Here is a 16912-nt window from a genome sequence, read left to right as displayed (position 1 = left end):
AATGGAAGCAGGACAGTCGCAAACTGATGTGGCCCGATGGCTTAACGTGAATCTTTCTGTTATTTCTCGGCGGTTGTGACAGTTTAGAGAGACCGAAACTGTATCCCGAATGAGACGGCAGGGCCTACCACGTGTGACGTCAGAAAGAGAGGACCGTTATTTGGCTGTAAGGGCACGACGGTACCGCCTTAGTACTACGTTGCAACTGGCATCTGACCTCACAGCATCCACCGGACGTGTTGTATCGAGGCAAACGGTATAGAGAAGGCTTCGACAGAGTGGCCTTTATTGTCGGAGATCCGCTGTATGTGTGCCTCTGTCGCGTCTTCACAGAAGGGAACGCCTGGATTGCAGTCGTTAACATGCCATCTGGACAATCGAAGAGTGGGTCAATGTTCTTTTCACGGATGAATCCCGATTTGGTCTGCAGAGTGATTCTCGACGGTTTCGCATCTGAAGGGAATGTGCAACACGATTTCGAGGCCCGAACATTTTGCAAAGAGATCGATATCGAGGAGTATTCCTAATGTTGTGGGCAGGGATTATAATGAGCACTCGAACACCCCTTCATGAAATTGTACGGGTGAATTGGCATGGCTTAACTGCTGTCAGGTATCGTGACGAAGGCTTGAGACCTTATGCGCAGTTGTTGCGAGGTGCTGTACGCCCAGACTTCATACTGATGGACGATAGTGCTCGAGTTAATAGAGAACGAGTGGTCGATGTTTTCTTGGAAACAGAATATACTGCATGGATGGCGTGGCCTGCTCGCTCGCCCGATTTGAATCCCATAGAGCATGTCTGGGATGCACCAGGGAGACGGGTTGCATCAAGTCAACATCCACCAACCACTCTCCAAAACTTGTGAGCAGCTCCTCAGGAAGAATGGGCGTTATTGACTCAACATGACGTTGATAACGTTATTCACAATATACTCCGTTGTTTTCAGGCATGTTTTGCTGTCAGAGGTGGTCACACTCCATAGTGAACACATTAACCAATTGTCGCAATGTGTGTGGAAATCTTTCTGCTGTTATGCATGTTGCAGTTGTTCACGTTCTGTATATTCCACATTGTTTCTACTTTGTTGTCACCAGTTTATACTGTTTTGTGGCCAAATAAAAGCAACCTTGCCAAGTTTCCGTTTGTTGCTTTAATTTTGGACACAAGAGTAGGCTTTCACGGGATACATTGCATCTACCTGCAAGCGGCTACCAGTTCAGCGTTTCCACAATCTCCGTGATACTCTCTCCTGGACATCACGAGAACATCCATCAACATAGTGGTGGACTGGGCGCCAGCGACGTCATACCCAGTAGAGCTGTTATATAAGGATAAGGGCAGAAATAACATGGCAGCCAGTGACCACTTGACAGTGGCCGAGGACCACCCGGCCAAATTCTCGTGGATTTATAATCACATGACACAGCTGTACGCCTTAGAAAATTTTATCCAGTCATATCGCCTTGGTGTCATTTTCTAAATGAATGTAGGATTAATGTCTTACGATAAATACAGTGTCAGAATATTAAAGCTGTTATCCACTGAATGAGAAAAAGTCTTCGTAAGACATTGGATGTGGTATTAATAGTGGGCACACCTCCGTAAGTCCTCAAAGCTGCAGTAAAATGTTGCCGCGCGTATTCTACCAGGTGCTGAAATCGTCCTGGGGAGGTACTGATCCACGTATCTTGCAATGATAGCCACAATTGTTCTTGTACACACATCAAAAAAAGTATTGCATCACCTCGGTTCCGAGAGTTACGGAACCTGTACAGAAAATTGGATTAGAGATCAACATAAACATCATTCCCGCCCTTTTGATTGCTCACGAAAACCACACATTACATGTTGTACCACCATACAGCGAGACCTTCAGAGGTGGTGGTCCAGATTGCTGTACACACCGTTACCTCTAATACCCACTAGCACGTCCTCTTGCATTGATGCATGCATGCATTCGTCGTGGCATACTGTCCACAAGTTCATCAAGGCGCTGTTGGTCCAGATTGACCCATTCCTCAACGGCGATTTGGCGTAGATCCTTCAAAGTGGTTAGTGGGTCACGTTGTCCATAAGCAGCCCTTTTCAATCTATCCCAGGCATGTTCGATAGGGTTCATGTCTGGAGAACATGCTGGCCACTCTAGTCGAGCGAAGTCGTTATCCTGAAGGAAGTCATTCGCAATATGTGCACGATGGGGGCGCGAATTGTCGTCCATGAAGACGAATGCCTCGCCACTATGCTGCTGATATGGTTGCACTATCGGTCAGAGGATGACATTCACGTATCGTACAGCCGTTACGGCGCCTTCCATGATTGCCAGCGGCGTACGTCAGCCCCACATAATGCCACCCCAAAACAGCAGGGAACCTCCACCTTGCTGTACTCACTGGATAGTGTGTGTAAGGCGTTCAGCCTGACCGGGTTGCCTCCAAACACGTCTCCGACGATTGTATGGTTGAAGGCGACACTCATCGGTGAAGAGAACATGATGCCAATCCTGAGCGGTCTATTCGGCATGTTGTTGGGCCCATCTGTACCGCGCTGCATGGTGTCGTGCTTGCAAAGATGGACCTCGCCAAGGACGTTTGGAGTGAAATTGCTCATCATGCAGCCTATTGCGCACAGTTTGAGTCTTAACACGACGTCCGGCTGCACGAAAAGCATTATTCAACATGGTGGCATTGCTGTCAATGCTCCTCCGAGCCATAATACGTAGGTAGCGGTCATACACAGTAGTAGTAGCCCTTGGGAGGCCTGAGCGAGGCATGTCATCGACAGTTCCTGTCTCTCTGTATCTCCTCCATGTCTGAACAACATCGCTTTGGTCCACACCGATACGCCTGGACACTTCCCTTGTTGAGAGCCCTTCCTAGCACAAAGTGATGTGTTGGTAAATGTGCCAACACCTTGTAGATAGAGGCGGCCTAAATGCACGCTATCTAACGCAGACGGGCGTGAATTCTGGAACAGGATAAGTAGTGAAAGCTAATAAGAAAAGTATGCAGCTCCTCGAATACTTATCTTTTATACTTTGATGTGAATACAGAATTCTTGATGAGACATTTCATACGATAGCTATCAAACTATGTGAGGCTAATGGCGCCTTGCTAGGTCGTAGACATGGACTTAGCTGAAGGCTATTCTAACTGTCTCTCGGCAAATGAGAGAAAGGCTTCGTCAGTGTAATCGCTAGCAAAGTCGTCGTACAACTGGGGCGAGTGCTAGCCCGTATCTCGAGACCTGCCTTGTGGTGGCGCTCGGTCTGCGATCACACAGTGGCGACACGCGGGTCCGACATGTACTAAATGGACCGCGGCCGATTTAAGCTACCACCTAGCAAGTGTGGTGTCTGGCGGTGACACCACACAAAGTAACAATGCGGACGCGATCGAACTGCGGTATAGACCGTCTAGGCATGGTTGAATTACAGACAACCAGATTCGTGTACCTCCTTCCTTGTGGAATGACTCGAACTGATCGGCTGTCGGACCCCCTCCGTCTAATAGGTGCTGCTTTTGCGTGGTTGTTTACATCTATAGGTGGGTTTAGTGATATCTCTGAATAGTCAAAGGGACTGTTTCTGTGATACAATATCCACAGTCAACGTCTGTCTTCAGAAGTTCTGGGAAACGGGGTGATGCAAAACTTTTTTTGATGTGTGTATATTTAGTGCTGTGTTCATCGAGCATGCATGGAAGTCGTCAGCATCACATAGATGTTAAACTGGACTATGACCTGGTGGTCTGGTAAGGTGAGCAACGTTCGTAAATGTAGTTCAGGCTTTATCGCGCCACAAGCGTGCAACCAAAGACCGATGACATCTCACACTGCCATGTTGAAACATGGCATCTCCAAAAGGGTCCTCTAATGCCGTAAAGCAAAAGGAAACGAAGGAAAATCAAAGTTTTACCTGCTGTCTACAGCGCGGTTATTAGTGACGGGCCGGCCGGTGTGGCCGTGCGGTTCTAGGCGCTTCAGTCTGGAACCGCGTGACCGCTACGGTCGCAGGTTCGAATCCTGCCTCGGGCATGGATGTGTGTGATGTCCTTAGGTTAGTTAGGTTTAAGTAGTTCTAAGTTCTAGGGGACTGATGACCACAGATGTTAAGTCCCATAGTGCTCAGAGCCATTAGTGACGGAGCACAAGCTTAGATTGCAAAAGGATGGAGAAGGAAGCCAGTGTGCCATTTTCAAGGCAACCATCCCGGCACTTGCTTGTAGCGATTGAACGAAATCACGGAAAACATAACTTTGGATGGCCGGATTGGGATTTTAACTGTCGGCCTCCCCAATGCACCCTTAAAGACGTGCAGAGGTTCTCAAGAAAGTCTAAGTAACCGACATCTCTCATGAATCTAGCACCCAGAAGGTAGGGCCTAATTGTGATCGTGTTAACTCAATCCAGACCTCAACTGACTCATCTCCTGCCTGGATAGATGTTTGTTAAAATGCTGGATCCATATCTTTTGATGGGGCATACACAGCACACTAAGGCGCCCATCAGCGCAATACAGCTGTAACTGGGTTCATGGGACTGTGCTGCATGCCACCACTGTTTCGTAGACCACTGACGAATTTAATAAATCATTGTGACACATGTAACAAGTGTTACTCTGGTCGATGATTCCTCCAGTCATAGGTGAAGAACAGCCCTCCACAAGAGAGAGTCTGTCAGACCCAGCTTGTCTTTGTGGATATGTGACAGAAAAAAACGATACGGCAAGTGATGCTTCACAGTGTTTGATCAGATCAAAATCAGAAAAAAATACATTTAGACCCGGAATCGAATTCGAGTATTGTAAAGCAAAATTCAACACACTGCAACATTTTAGCAGTAAGCTACACAGTCCTCAACCTAGACGATTTTCAGACATGTGATTACATTGTTATCAATTTTCCTTTCTTTAACTTCAAGTTTCTACCAAAAATATGCACGGGGTGATATTTCCTCAGATACAGTTTTGTAGTGTTGGTATGCAAGGAATCTTGCTGTGGCGTCCGATTGCGCGAATTTTGTTTCACCCTGTATATGGAGCATTCCTTCTTCACTACCTGATGATAGTCGCGTGCTAGACGCTGAGAAAAGATACCTTCAGTTGTAACTCTTGACATTAAATGGAACAGTTGCAGCAAGTAGAACAGTACACTATTCACTAAGTACTGACTTAAAACATTCCACTACGTTGTCTGAGGGGAATGATTTCAGATAAAAACACGGAATCCAGCAATGTCGCAACACAAAATACTGTTCTTTCAACGATATAACGATGCACGTGGATACAATGACAGAAACGACGCTCTTTCAAAAATTAACATTATGTTACTAATGCATTTTATTTCGACTCGTAATCGACTCCAACCATATAAATTATTCGAATATGCAAGTACCATTCAATGTGCTTAGTCCCATAGAAGAGAGAAAAATTCTTTGTTGTAGTATGCAATACTAATAGATTTACACATTTTTCTACATCTGCATCTATAACCTACGAACCACGGTGGAGTGAACCGCGAGGCCGCTATGGTCGCAGGTTCGAATCCTGCCTCGGGCATGGATGTGTGTAATGTCCTTAGGTTAGTTAGGTTTAACTATTCTAAGTTCTAGGGGCTAATGACCTCAGAAGTTGAGTCCCATAGTGCTCAGAGCCATTTTTGAACCACTGTGGAGAGCATGGAAAAGGGTACGCCCCACTGCAGCAGTTATTAGGGCTTTTTCCCCTTCCATTCGCGTATGGAGAGCGGGAAAATTATTGTTTAAATGCCTCCGTGCCTGTGTGCTGTAATTAATCTAATCTTACCCTCACGATACCCATAGGAGCAAATATAGGGGGTAGGCCCCGGGAGTACTGACAAAACTCTACCATCTGGTGAGCAAGATGTATGAGGCAGGCGAAATTCCCTCAGACTTCACGAAGAATATAATAATTCCAATCCCAAAGAAAGAAGGTGTTGACAGATGTGAAAATTACCGAACTATCAGTTTAATAAGTCACAGCTGTAAAATACTAACGCGATTTCTTTACAGACGAATGGAAAAACTGGTAGAAGTCGACGTCGGGGAAGATGAGTTTGGAATCCGTAGAAACACTGGAACACGTGAGGCAATACTGACCCTACGACTTATATTAGAAAATAGATTAAGTAAAGGCAAGCCTACGTTTCTAGCATTTGTAGACTTAGAGAAAGCTTTTGACAATGTTGGCTGGAATACTCTCTTTCAAATTCTACAGGAGGCAGGGGTAAAATACAGGGAGCGAAAGGCTATTTACAATTTGTACAGAAACCAGATGGCAGTTATAAGAGTCGAGGGACATGAAAGGGAAGCAGTGGTTGGGAAGGGAGTGAGACAGGGTTGTAGCCTCTCCCCGATGCTATTCAATCTGTATATTGAGCAAGCAGTAAAGGAAACAAAAGAAAAGTTTGGAGTAGGCATTAAAATCCATGGAGAAGAAATAAAAACTTAGAGGTTCGCCGACGACATTGCAATTCTGTCAGAGACAGCAAAGGACTTGGAAGAGCAATTAAACGGAATGGACAGTGTCTTGAAAGGAGGGTATAAGATGAACATCAGCAAAAGCAAAACGAGGATAATGGAATGTAGTCGAATTAAATCAGGTGATGCTGAGGGAATTAGATTAGGAAATGAGACACTTAAAGTAGTAAAGGAGTTCTGCTATTTGGGGAGCAAAATAACTGATGATGGTCGAAGTAGAGAGGATATAAAATGTAGACTGGCAATGACAAGGAAATAATTTCTGAAGAAGAGAAATTTGTTAACACCGAGTATAGATTTGAGTGTCAGGAAGTCGTTTCTGAAAGTATTTGTATGGAGTGTAGCCATGTATGGGAGTGAAACATGGACGATAAATAGTTTAGACAAGAAGAGAATAGAAGCTTTCGAAATGTGGTGCTACAGAAGAATGCTGAAGATTAGATGGGTAGATCACATAACTAATGAGGAGGTATTGAATAGAATTGGGGGGGAGTTTGTGGCACAACTTGACTAGAAGAAGGGATCGGTTGGTAGGACATGTTCTGAGGCATCAAGGGATCACCAATTTAGTACTGGAGGGCAGCGTGGAGGGTAAAAACCGTAGAGCGAGATCAAGAGATGAATACACTAAGCAGATTCAGAAGGATGTAGGCTGCAGTAGGTACTGGGAGATGAAGAAGCTTGCACAGGATAGAGTAGCATGGAGAGCTGCATCAAACCAGTCTCAGAACTGAAGACCACAACAACAACAGTATGTTCCTAGAGTCACTATTTAGAGCTGGTTCTTGAAGCTCTGTCGGTAGACTGTCTCGGGATCCGTCTATCTGCCAGGTTAGGTCTCTCAGCATCTCAGTGACACCCTCGCGCGGGTAAAACGAACCTGTAACTATTCGTGTTGACCTTCTCTGTATACGTTCAATATCCCCTGCTAGACCCATTTGGTGTCAGTCCCACACGCTTGAGTAAAATTCTAGGATGGGTCCCACGAGTGATTCGTAAGCAATTACCTTTGTGGACTGATTGTAATTCCCTAGTATTTAACCAATAAACCGAAGTCTGATACCTGCTTCACCAATGACTGAATCAGTGCGATTGTTCCTCTTCATGTTACACTCAAGTATTTGTATGAGTTTACAGATTCCAACTGTGATTCGCTAATACTGTATTCATAGGTACTTGTTTTTTCGTTTTGTGAACTGCACGATTTTACATTTTTGAACATTTACAGCAAGGTGCCAACCATTGCACCACTCTAAAATCTTATCAAGGTTTGACACTATTTTTACAGCTTCGTTCAGACTGTACTTTGTTATGGACTACTGCATCATCTGCGAAAAGTCTGAGGTTACTATCAGTCTTGTCCGCAAGGTCAGTAATATACAATGTGAACAGCAAGTGACCCAGCACACTTCCCTGTGGTACATCGGAAGTTACTTCTACATATGCCGACCTATTGGCATTTATGATAACGTACTGCGTCCTTCCTACCAAGAAGTCCTCAATCCCGAGTGAGATCCCATATGACCGCACTACAGATGATAGGTTTATGCATGATACTCTGTCAAATGCTTTTCGGAAATTGAGAAATACTGCATCTGTCTGACTGTCTTGATCATGGCTTTCAGGATGTCATGTGAAAAGCGTCTGATGTTTTTGAAATCCATGCTGTTTGGCTTGGAGGAGGTTGTTCTGCTCGAGGTATGTCATTATGATTGAGCCCAGAATATGTTCTAAGACTCTACAACAAATGGTTGTCAAGGATATTAGACGGTAGTTCTGTAAATCACTTCTGCTGCCTGTTTTGTAGACAGGAGTGGCAAGAGCTTTATTCAAACAACTAAGCACAGTTTTTTGTCCGAGGGATCTACGATAGATTATAGCTAGAAGAGGAGAAAAGTTGCGAGTTGGGTATAGTATCTGATAGTAATTTGATCGGGCCCTGGTGCATTGTTCAGTTTTAACGATTTCAGCTCTCATAAGGTGCACCAGACTGCTTTGTTTCCTATATTGTTGTCGGAAACAGGCTTGCGCAGCGACTCTGGAGCTTCACCTTCTTAAAACTGGCAAAATTCTATGCATTCGCTGGGTTGCATCTAGCTTTCGTATTATTTCTACATTGTGACAAGACTCTGAAACCTTCGTCCGTCACTTTCAGGAGGCAAAAGAAGACAGTAAAGGAAGCTAAACAGATTGCTGTTTTTATTGTGGTCTTTTGAGGGAAATTACGTCGCGCGAATCTGTTCCTTAGTTGGGCCTTATGCGTGATTCTCTCCAAGACGTTAGCGAACTAAGTCTACGTCTACAAAGGACAGTTATTTACTTGTACAAAGCACACAGGAGGATAATGAACACAGTCCAAACTTTTGAATTAAAATCTTGGTCCGTATTACAGTATCTCTGAGGAGACTATGAACGTCAAAAGGATTGAACTCCACAAAAATGAAAGACACAGACAGAGCTGCCGTTAGTTCATCTGAATTTTGTAAAAGTCTGAAAGAAGCTATTGGAAAGCGTCTGATTCAAGGGGATGATGTCGATTTACGAGTTAGTCTACAAATTTTGCTTAAATGAGAGAGAAGCAGTTCGTAGTTTCCGTGAATATCTACGAGAATATAAATACCCAGTGTTAAAAGCCTTCCGGAAATCCAGAAATACGGAATCTATTTGAAATCCCTTGTCAAAAGGAGTCAGCACTTCGTGCGAGTAAAGAGCTACTTGTGTTTCATCGTGAGAATCAAGGAAATGCTGCGGATGATGCTGCCTGGAAGGTAAGAGCGCACGCAAAATGAATCAAGAAACATGCTACTTCCTCCATTATGTTGAAAAGAACTAACTCATAGACCAAGCGCTGAGGATGAACAACGCCGTGTCATTCCATGCCTAAGGCCTCATTGTGTACGGATGGTTTCCTCACATAAGGAAAATCCACAGGTCGCTCATTGTGCTCGTTCAGGATATAGAGCGCATTCAGCAGTTTCATACGTATTCCACAGAAATCTGCTCGTTGAGTCATCCGAGACATATCCATTCCTTATGTGTGTGTCTGGCGTGTTATGCAACAACGCTTGTGTTTCAGATCGCACAGGGTCCAACTGCTACGAGCACTTCATCACGTTGATAAAAAAACACGTGCAGAGTTTTGTGAATTTATTCTCTGCCTGAGGACGGAAAACAACATTCCATTCATGTTTAGTGTTCTGTGATGAGGGTATGTTCAGTTTAAAGCGAAAAGTGAACAGCCACACGATAAGAATGCAGTTAGAAAAGTAGGTACATACCACAGTCGAGCACGAGAGCTTCATGTGTTTTGGGCTATTTCCCGAGAAAGGATTCACGGCGCGTTCTAATTTGCGGAAATGATGGTTACAGGGATCACCGGGATATGTTGGGGGGATGACTTATTTCACAATCGAGAGAACATGCCAAAATTTTCATTTTTCGGCTGTAAGAAACGTATCACATTGTCACCTGCATGTGAAAGCATTTCTTAGAAATGAGGTGCCTCTATCAAGGACCGTACGGTTGGCGCACTACGCGGCCTCCAAGGATGCCTGAGCTCACGGTACTTGGTTTTGTGTGTGTGTGTGTGGGTGGGTGGGTGGGTGAGAGAGAGAGAGAGAGAGAGAGAGAGAGAGAGAGTGTGCGCGTGCGTGTGAGGGGAGGGGGTTTAGTAAAGGGCTCCACCATCGTGCTTTTACCTCGAAAAATTATGGGTGGACTGCGCCGCAACACCAGTGAATCCAGTAGCTCCAGAGATGCTAGCAAAAGAATGGGAAGAGTTTGACGATCGTTTGCATGTTTGTTGTGCATTCGGTGGAGAACACATTGAACATTTGTGAGATGTAAACGGAACTTTGATCCTAAACGAAATTGTAGCAGCGCCACAAGATTATATGTACTTCCATGTAAAATAGATACCATTGCTAAGCACGGTGATTAGTTCTGTCCAGTGTTACTAGGTTACATGGATGTCGCCGCATTATTGTGATCCAGTTATCACGGCCATAGAGGCGGGTCCTTATGTTGTAAGTAGCCTGTTACTAGGGAGATCAGTAGACACGTTTATCTGTGTTTGCCTACAGGGCAATAATTTCTGGAAACACTAAGTGATTTCCGTGTACTTGTTTACCAGTGATGGAAAGCTGATAACAGGCGCCGCACCATCTTACTGAGAAACAGTCAGACAATCTTTGTGAACGTTATTACGAAGGCTATTCATAAACTGAGCTCTGACTGGTTATTATAAAAAGAAAAACAGCTACTTTTTTATATTAGATGTGTCAAGAGGAAAGGTACATGCTTTGAAGGGTAATAGTATTAAGATTCCTGAACAAAAAACGTCATATGAACATGTGTCCAGTTCATAAGTTTCCGTGGAAACTATGAAAACAGTGGGGAACACGACAAACGCCGGTGGTGATAAATGAAACATTGTGATCTAATGTGTTGTTTAATTGTGTATATTTCCTCACAAGAGATGTTCAAAAAGTCCACGGTCAATTGCAATGTATTTTGCAGCTCTTAGCTGCTGTATTGCTGACCTGAACTCATTCGGGAAGGTGAGCCTGTCCTGGATCGAATCCTCATTTACTGGAGCAAACGCATGTGAGAAGTTCCTCCTTTGATTTCATCCTGCACTTGCAGCCATCTCTAACAACAGTAATCTGATGGAGTAAGATCGGCTGACCTCGATGGCCAAGAAGTGGCTCCACGGTCTCGTCGTTAACACACGCGCAACTGAAGTGCACATAGAAATCCTCAATAAAGACAATATTACGCAGCCTAATGTCGCTTTGGGTGTATTCGCATGTAAGTGCTAGTGAAGGACATACGACTGACGCCAGTGATTTTCAAACTGCTGTATGTCGGACACGGTTAAGAAAATAACACATGTTAATTTGAAGTTCTTTATCAGAATCTCCAATACTGTAACCTCTAAAAGCACGTATTATCTATCCTCTTGGCTCACCCTCTATACAATCGGTACTTACAAGTTGACATTACTTGTCCGTATAGTCGCCACCCAAATTCAAATATTTGTCGTTCCACGAAACCTGTTTCTTTGCCATTCGTCAAGGAATGGCACCACCTGTTGTTTTAGCGACTTGTTGATGGCGTCCATGAGCTCACCGTCGGTCGTGAATTGCTTAGAAGCCTAAGGCTTCATGTTGCGGAAGAGCTGAAAGTTGGTTGGTGCCACGTCCGGACTATATGGAGGATGTAACAATATTCTCACGCGTTATTCTCATGACTTCTGCTATCAAAATTGTTTTGCGATCCCAAAAAACTGTAGCCATAATTTTGCGGTTTGACAGTGTCTGCTTGAAGGTTTTGGGCTTATTGGGAGAATGATCGTGCATCCACTGTTTGCACTGTCCGTTAGTTTCAGAGTTTATTTACAGCATCCATGTCTCGTTCCCAGTCACGATTCTGTTCAGAATTGCTTCCCCTCTACATGGATTCGCCGAAGGAATGTCAAGGACGAAGGTGTATCCTGAGGAATGAGAGACGAGAGAACTCTCTTAGCAAGTTGTAAATCAGTGATCTACGTTTTATTTATATTTGAGAACAAACATAAATTTTATACATTGTGACGTTTGTATTTTTTCCAATAAACTCGTTATTTAAAACTCAAAGTTCAGAGCTCTCTTCGCTCTTTAAAAATCTGACGTAACAAATAGGGGTTTTCATCAAATAAAACCAACTTTCAATTGACCTTCGATAATTACCTTTACGATCATTGTTATTGGGAATGGTAAGTGTCCGTATTACCACTAGAACCAATAGAACTAATAAGATATTTCCTTATTTGACCTTCATTGAACCTTGCTATTACCTTGAATGATGTATCATTTTATGCTTAAAATTTACCGTTCTTTTCAAATCAAACATTAGGGTCCCCATTAAAAAAAATCACTTAAACTTCCAAAACACCGCGAAAATCACGTTAAAGATGACGGCCATTAGCCCTTCGGTGGGCGCGGCTTTCGTACTTCCATGAGTGGGCGCGCTGCGGCTTTTGCACTGCAATTAGTTTTACATTTTTAACCTAAGGAAAAATAATCATCCCATCAGTAATAAATAGGTAAAATGCATCAGTTTCTTTTTCCGTAATTTCAGCACTTGCTTTTGGACCTGGCAAATATTTTAGGATGCTCTTGGCCTTGGCTTTAGGAGAAGAAGGAAGTGGTTCACTTATCCAAATAGTTTCTTTATCTTTTCGTACGTACAATCGGCACTCCTCTGTTTGTTGTCTCCCCTCTTCAACCAGGTGGTCATCTGTTTCCTCTGTTGATTGTTCGGAGTCACTGCTGTGGTTTTCTTCTTCAATAACTTCCTCTTCCGACTCAGATTCACATGAATCTGACAATTCTTGTAATTCTTCTTCTGACAATTCTCGCAGTACTTTCTCATAGTCTTCAGGACGTACAATTAGAGGATGCCTGTCAAACGCCTTCTTTTTCTCCATTTCCACGCTTTTGTGAGACCTAATGAAACACATGTTTTTGTAAAAGTAATATGCTGTAGCAAATCAATATCCAAGACTGTAAAAAGTAATGAAAATTGCATGTGGGAACTTTGATTCAATTCGAATATTCATTATATACTAATATAAAAGAAAGATTGCCTTGAGGCGAAATAAAAACACAAGTATAGAAAATACTTACATCACAAGGCCCGTAGCGGCAAACACACCGCAAACGCAACACTCACGTTTCAAACAACAATAGCGACCAAACTGCTGAAAGCATGACTAGCGCACATATAGTAAGTGGTAACATTCCGTTGAGAATAGCAAATACGTATCTGGACGTGGACGCAACTGTAACGCTATCTGTGATACTAACAGAAAACTAAATCTTGCGGCTATCTGCCACAGGCAAGTCCACCGAAGGGTTAATGTCAATGAATGACCCTTTTTGCAAGCTACATCTTATAATCTAAAATATTTTGCTATACCTCATCTCTACTGCAAGTTGTTCCCCGATATAGACTATAATGGTCCACATATATATGCCTATGTCGGGGTTGCACATAGTGCTAAGGTGGCTCACAGTCAGGTAGTACGCCGGCCGGAGTGGCCGAGCGGTTCTAGGCGCTACAGTCTGGAACCGCGCGACCGCTACGGTCGCAGGTTATACTCCTGCCTCGGGCATGGATGTGTGTGATGTCCTTAGGTTAGATAGGTTTAAGTAGTTCTAAGTTCTAGAGGACTGATGACCTCAGCAGTTAAGTCCCATCGTGCTAAGAGCCATTTGAACCATTTAGTCAGGTAGTACATTGGTAGATCTCAATTTCTTCTGCGGTGGATAGGGAAAAATGTGTGTATGTGTTACACTGAAGCGCCAAAGAAACTGGTATAACATGCGTGTTCAAATGCAGATATATACGAACAGGCAGAATACGTCGCTGCGGTCGGCAACGTCTATATCACACAACAAGTGTCTGACGCAGTTGTTAAATCGGTTACTGCTCCTACAACGGCAGGTTATCAAGACTTAAGTGAATTTGAACGTGGTGGTATAGTCGGCGCACGAGCGATCGGACAGAGCTTCTCCTAGGTAGCGATCAAGTGAGGATTTTCCCATACCACCATTTCACAATTGTACCGTAAATGTCAGGAATCCGATAAAACATCAAATCTCCGACGTCGCTGCGGCTAGAAAAAGATACTGCAAAAACGGGACCAACGACGACTCAATAGAATCGTTCAACGTGACAGAAGTGCAACCCTTCCGCAAATAGTTGCAGATTTCAGTGCTGGGCCCTCAACAAGTGTCAGAGTGCGAACCATTCAACGAAACATCATCGATATGGGCTTTCGGAGCAGAAGGCCGACTTGTGTACCGTCGATGACTGCACGATACAAAGCTTTACGCCTCACCTGGGCCTGTCAACACCGATATTGGACTGTTGATGACTGGAAACATGTTGCCTGGTAGGACGAGTCTCGTTTCAAATTGTTTCGAGTCGATGTACGTGTACGGGTATGGAGACAACCTCAAGAATCCATGGCCCTTGCATGTCAGCAGAGGATAGTTCAAGCTGGTAGGGGCTATGTAATGGTATGGGCCTTGGAGTTGGAGGGATATGGGACCCCTGATACGTCTAGATATGACTCTGACAGGTGACACGTACGTAAGCATCATGTCTGATCACCTGCATCCATTCATGCCCATTGTGCATTCCGACGGACTTGGGCAAATCCAGCAGGACAGTGAGACACCCCACACGTCCAGGGTTGCTACAGAGTGGCACCAGGAATACTCTTCTGAGTTTAAACACTTCTGCTTGCCACCAAACTCCCCAGACATGAACGTTATTGAGCATACTACTGGAATGATAAATTCTAGTCTTAATATAACAATTTATTTGAATAAACCCTGTATGATGAACGTGAACAATAACTAACGTACACAACATCCAGCAGACACACAAAAATGAAGTGACTCCAGTAAACTGATACTGACTACCTTCTACCTAATTCTGCCCAGTTGTGAACAACACGATCTGAGATTCTCTACACGGAATGAATGACTTCGCTTCTGTACCGAAATACCAGATGAATCTACTCCACTCAGTTGACATGAAACCTCACGGCGTGCAGTGACGACTCTCGAAGTACCGTACGCTGCGAGCAAGGCTGTGGCTCCGTAATGTTTACAGTGCTTATTCCTAAATCCTCATACAGCAGGCTACTATCCAGAAACTGCTAAATCCAAGCTCTGTCAAAACAGCTTCACTGCTGACAACCAAAGTAAGACACGAGCCTCCGTCTGGAACCGCGCGACCGCCACGGTCGCAGGTTCGAATCCTGCCTCGGGCATGGGCGTGTGTGATGTCCTTAGGATAGTTAGGTTTAAGTAGTTCTAAGTTCTAGGGGACTGATGACCTCAGAAGTTAAGTCCCATAGTACTCAGAGCCATTTGCACCATTTTGAGCATGAGCCTCCAACCGGGGTAGCCGTGTGGTCTGAGGCGTCACGGTCCGAGCGGCTGCCCCCGTCGGAGGTTCGACTCCTCCCTCGGGCGTGGGTGTATGTGTTGTCCATAGTGTAAGTTAGTTTAAGTTAGATTAAGTAGTGTGTAAGCTTAGGGACCGATGACGTAAGCAGTTCTGTCCCATATGATCTTATGACAAATTTACAAAAAAATAAGACATGAAATTTCAGCCAAAGAAACGAAATTCAGAAACATCTTAAACGAACAGCAAAGTTTTCTATACGCCCTACCACCTCTGACAGAAGTTATATCCAGCTCAAGGGCTCTGTAAGAGCTTTGCCCAGCTCAGTAGCTCCAGAACTCTCTTTTCTAAAAACTGTTGGCTCTCCAGGTCATCTCTGGTTACCTGTCCCCTAAGTAGGAGCAGCCGAATCACGGTCATAGTATGCTCTGCTCATACTCCCACTCTCATCACTTCAAAAAGGTCCAAAAAATGTTCAAATGTGTGTGAAATCTTATGGGACTTAACTACTAAGGTCATCAGTCCCTAAGCTTACACACTACTTACCTAAATTAGCCTAAGGACAAACACACACGCCCATGCCCAAGGGAGGACTCGAGCCTCCGCCGGGACCAGCAGCACAGTCCATGAAAACAGCTCCAGCCAACAACAAACTAGACTTTGGTTTCTCCCATCGAACCTTTTAGAACCAATTTCCTCTTCGCTCGCTTCATAAAAATCTACCAACTGTAAAAGTCCGCGGTAAAATCGCGGGAAACGGTCTGGCGGATGTGACTGTCTGCGAATAGCTGGTGACATTGGTCCCTCTGCCCGACACATTCCCTACGGCTTCCGCATTGTCTAAAAAATTTGCTGGTCATCAGTGTATGCCGCTTGTAAGGTGCCTCTTACGTGAGGAAGACAATTTTACCAGTTTTAATAAATTATTGTCTCTCATTGATGTATTCACGATAGTTAGGAAGTGCTGTAGTCCGTAGCCGGCCATGAATCGGAGAGCATTTCCCACGCTGGCGACCATATGTCGCGCTTAATGGGGTGGGGCTCGGCGCTGGACCTTAGCAACATTTTTTTTTTTTTTTTTTTTTTTTTTTTTGGACTTTTCATTCTCTGCCCAGAGGGGACAGAGCGGGCTGTTTTAGGGCTTGCTATTTGCCCTTTTCAGCCATGGGTTTGAACATTTTATTTTTAAACAATTTTTACATTTGTCTTGCTACATAGTGCAAGTTTCCTTTTGGTCTTTAACAATTACAAAGATCTTTAGATATTTTAACATTTACTGTGGGATTTTAACAATTTCAATGATATTTTAACAAATACAATGAGATTTGGACAACTACAATAATATTTTATCAATTTCAGTGCTATTTTAACAATTTGGTTAATATTACATTACAGTTTCGTTTTTCATCAGTTTATTTTACAATTCATTTATTTTTATTCGTTAATAGTT

Source organism: Schistocerca americana, chromosome X (genome assembly GCF_021461395.2).
Source record: "Schistocerca americana isolate TAMUIC-IGC-003095 chromosome X, iqSchAmer2.1, whole genome shotgun sequence".
Lineage (NCBI taxonomy): Eukaryota > Metazoa > Arthropoda > Insecta > Orthoptera > Acrididae > Schistocerca > Schistocerca americana.
Note: the sequence above shows the minus strand (reverse complement) of the source record.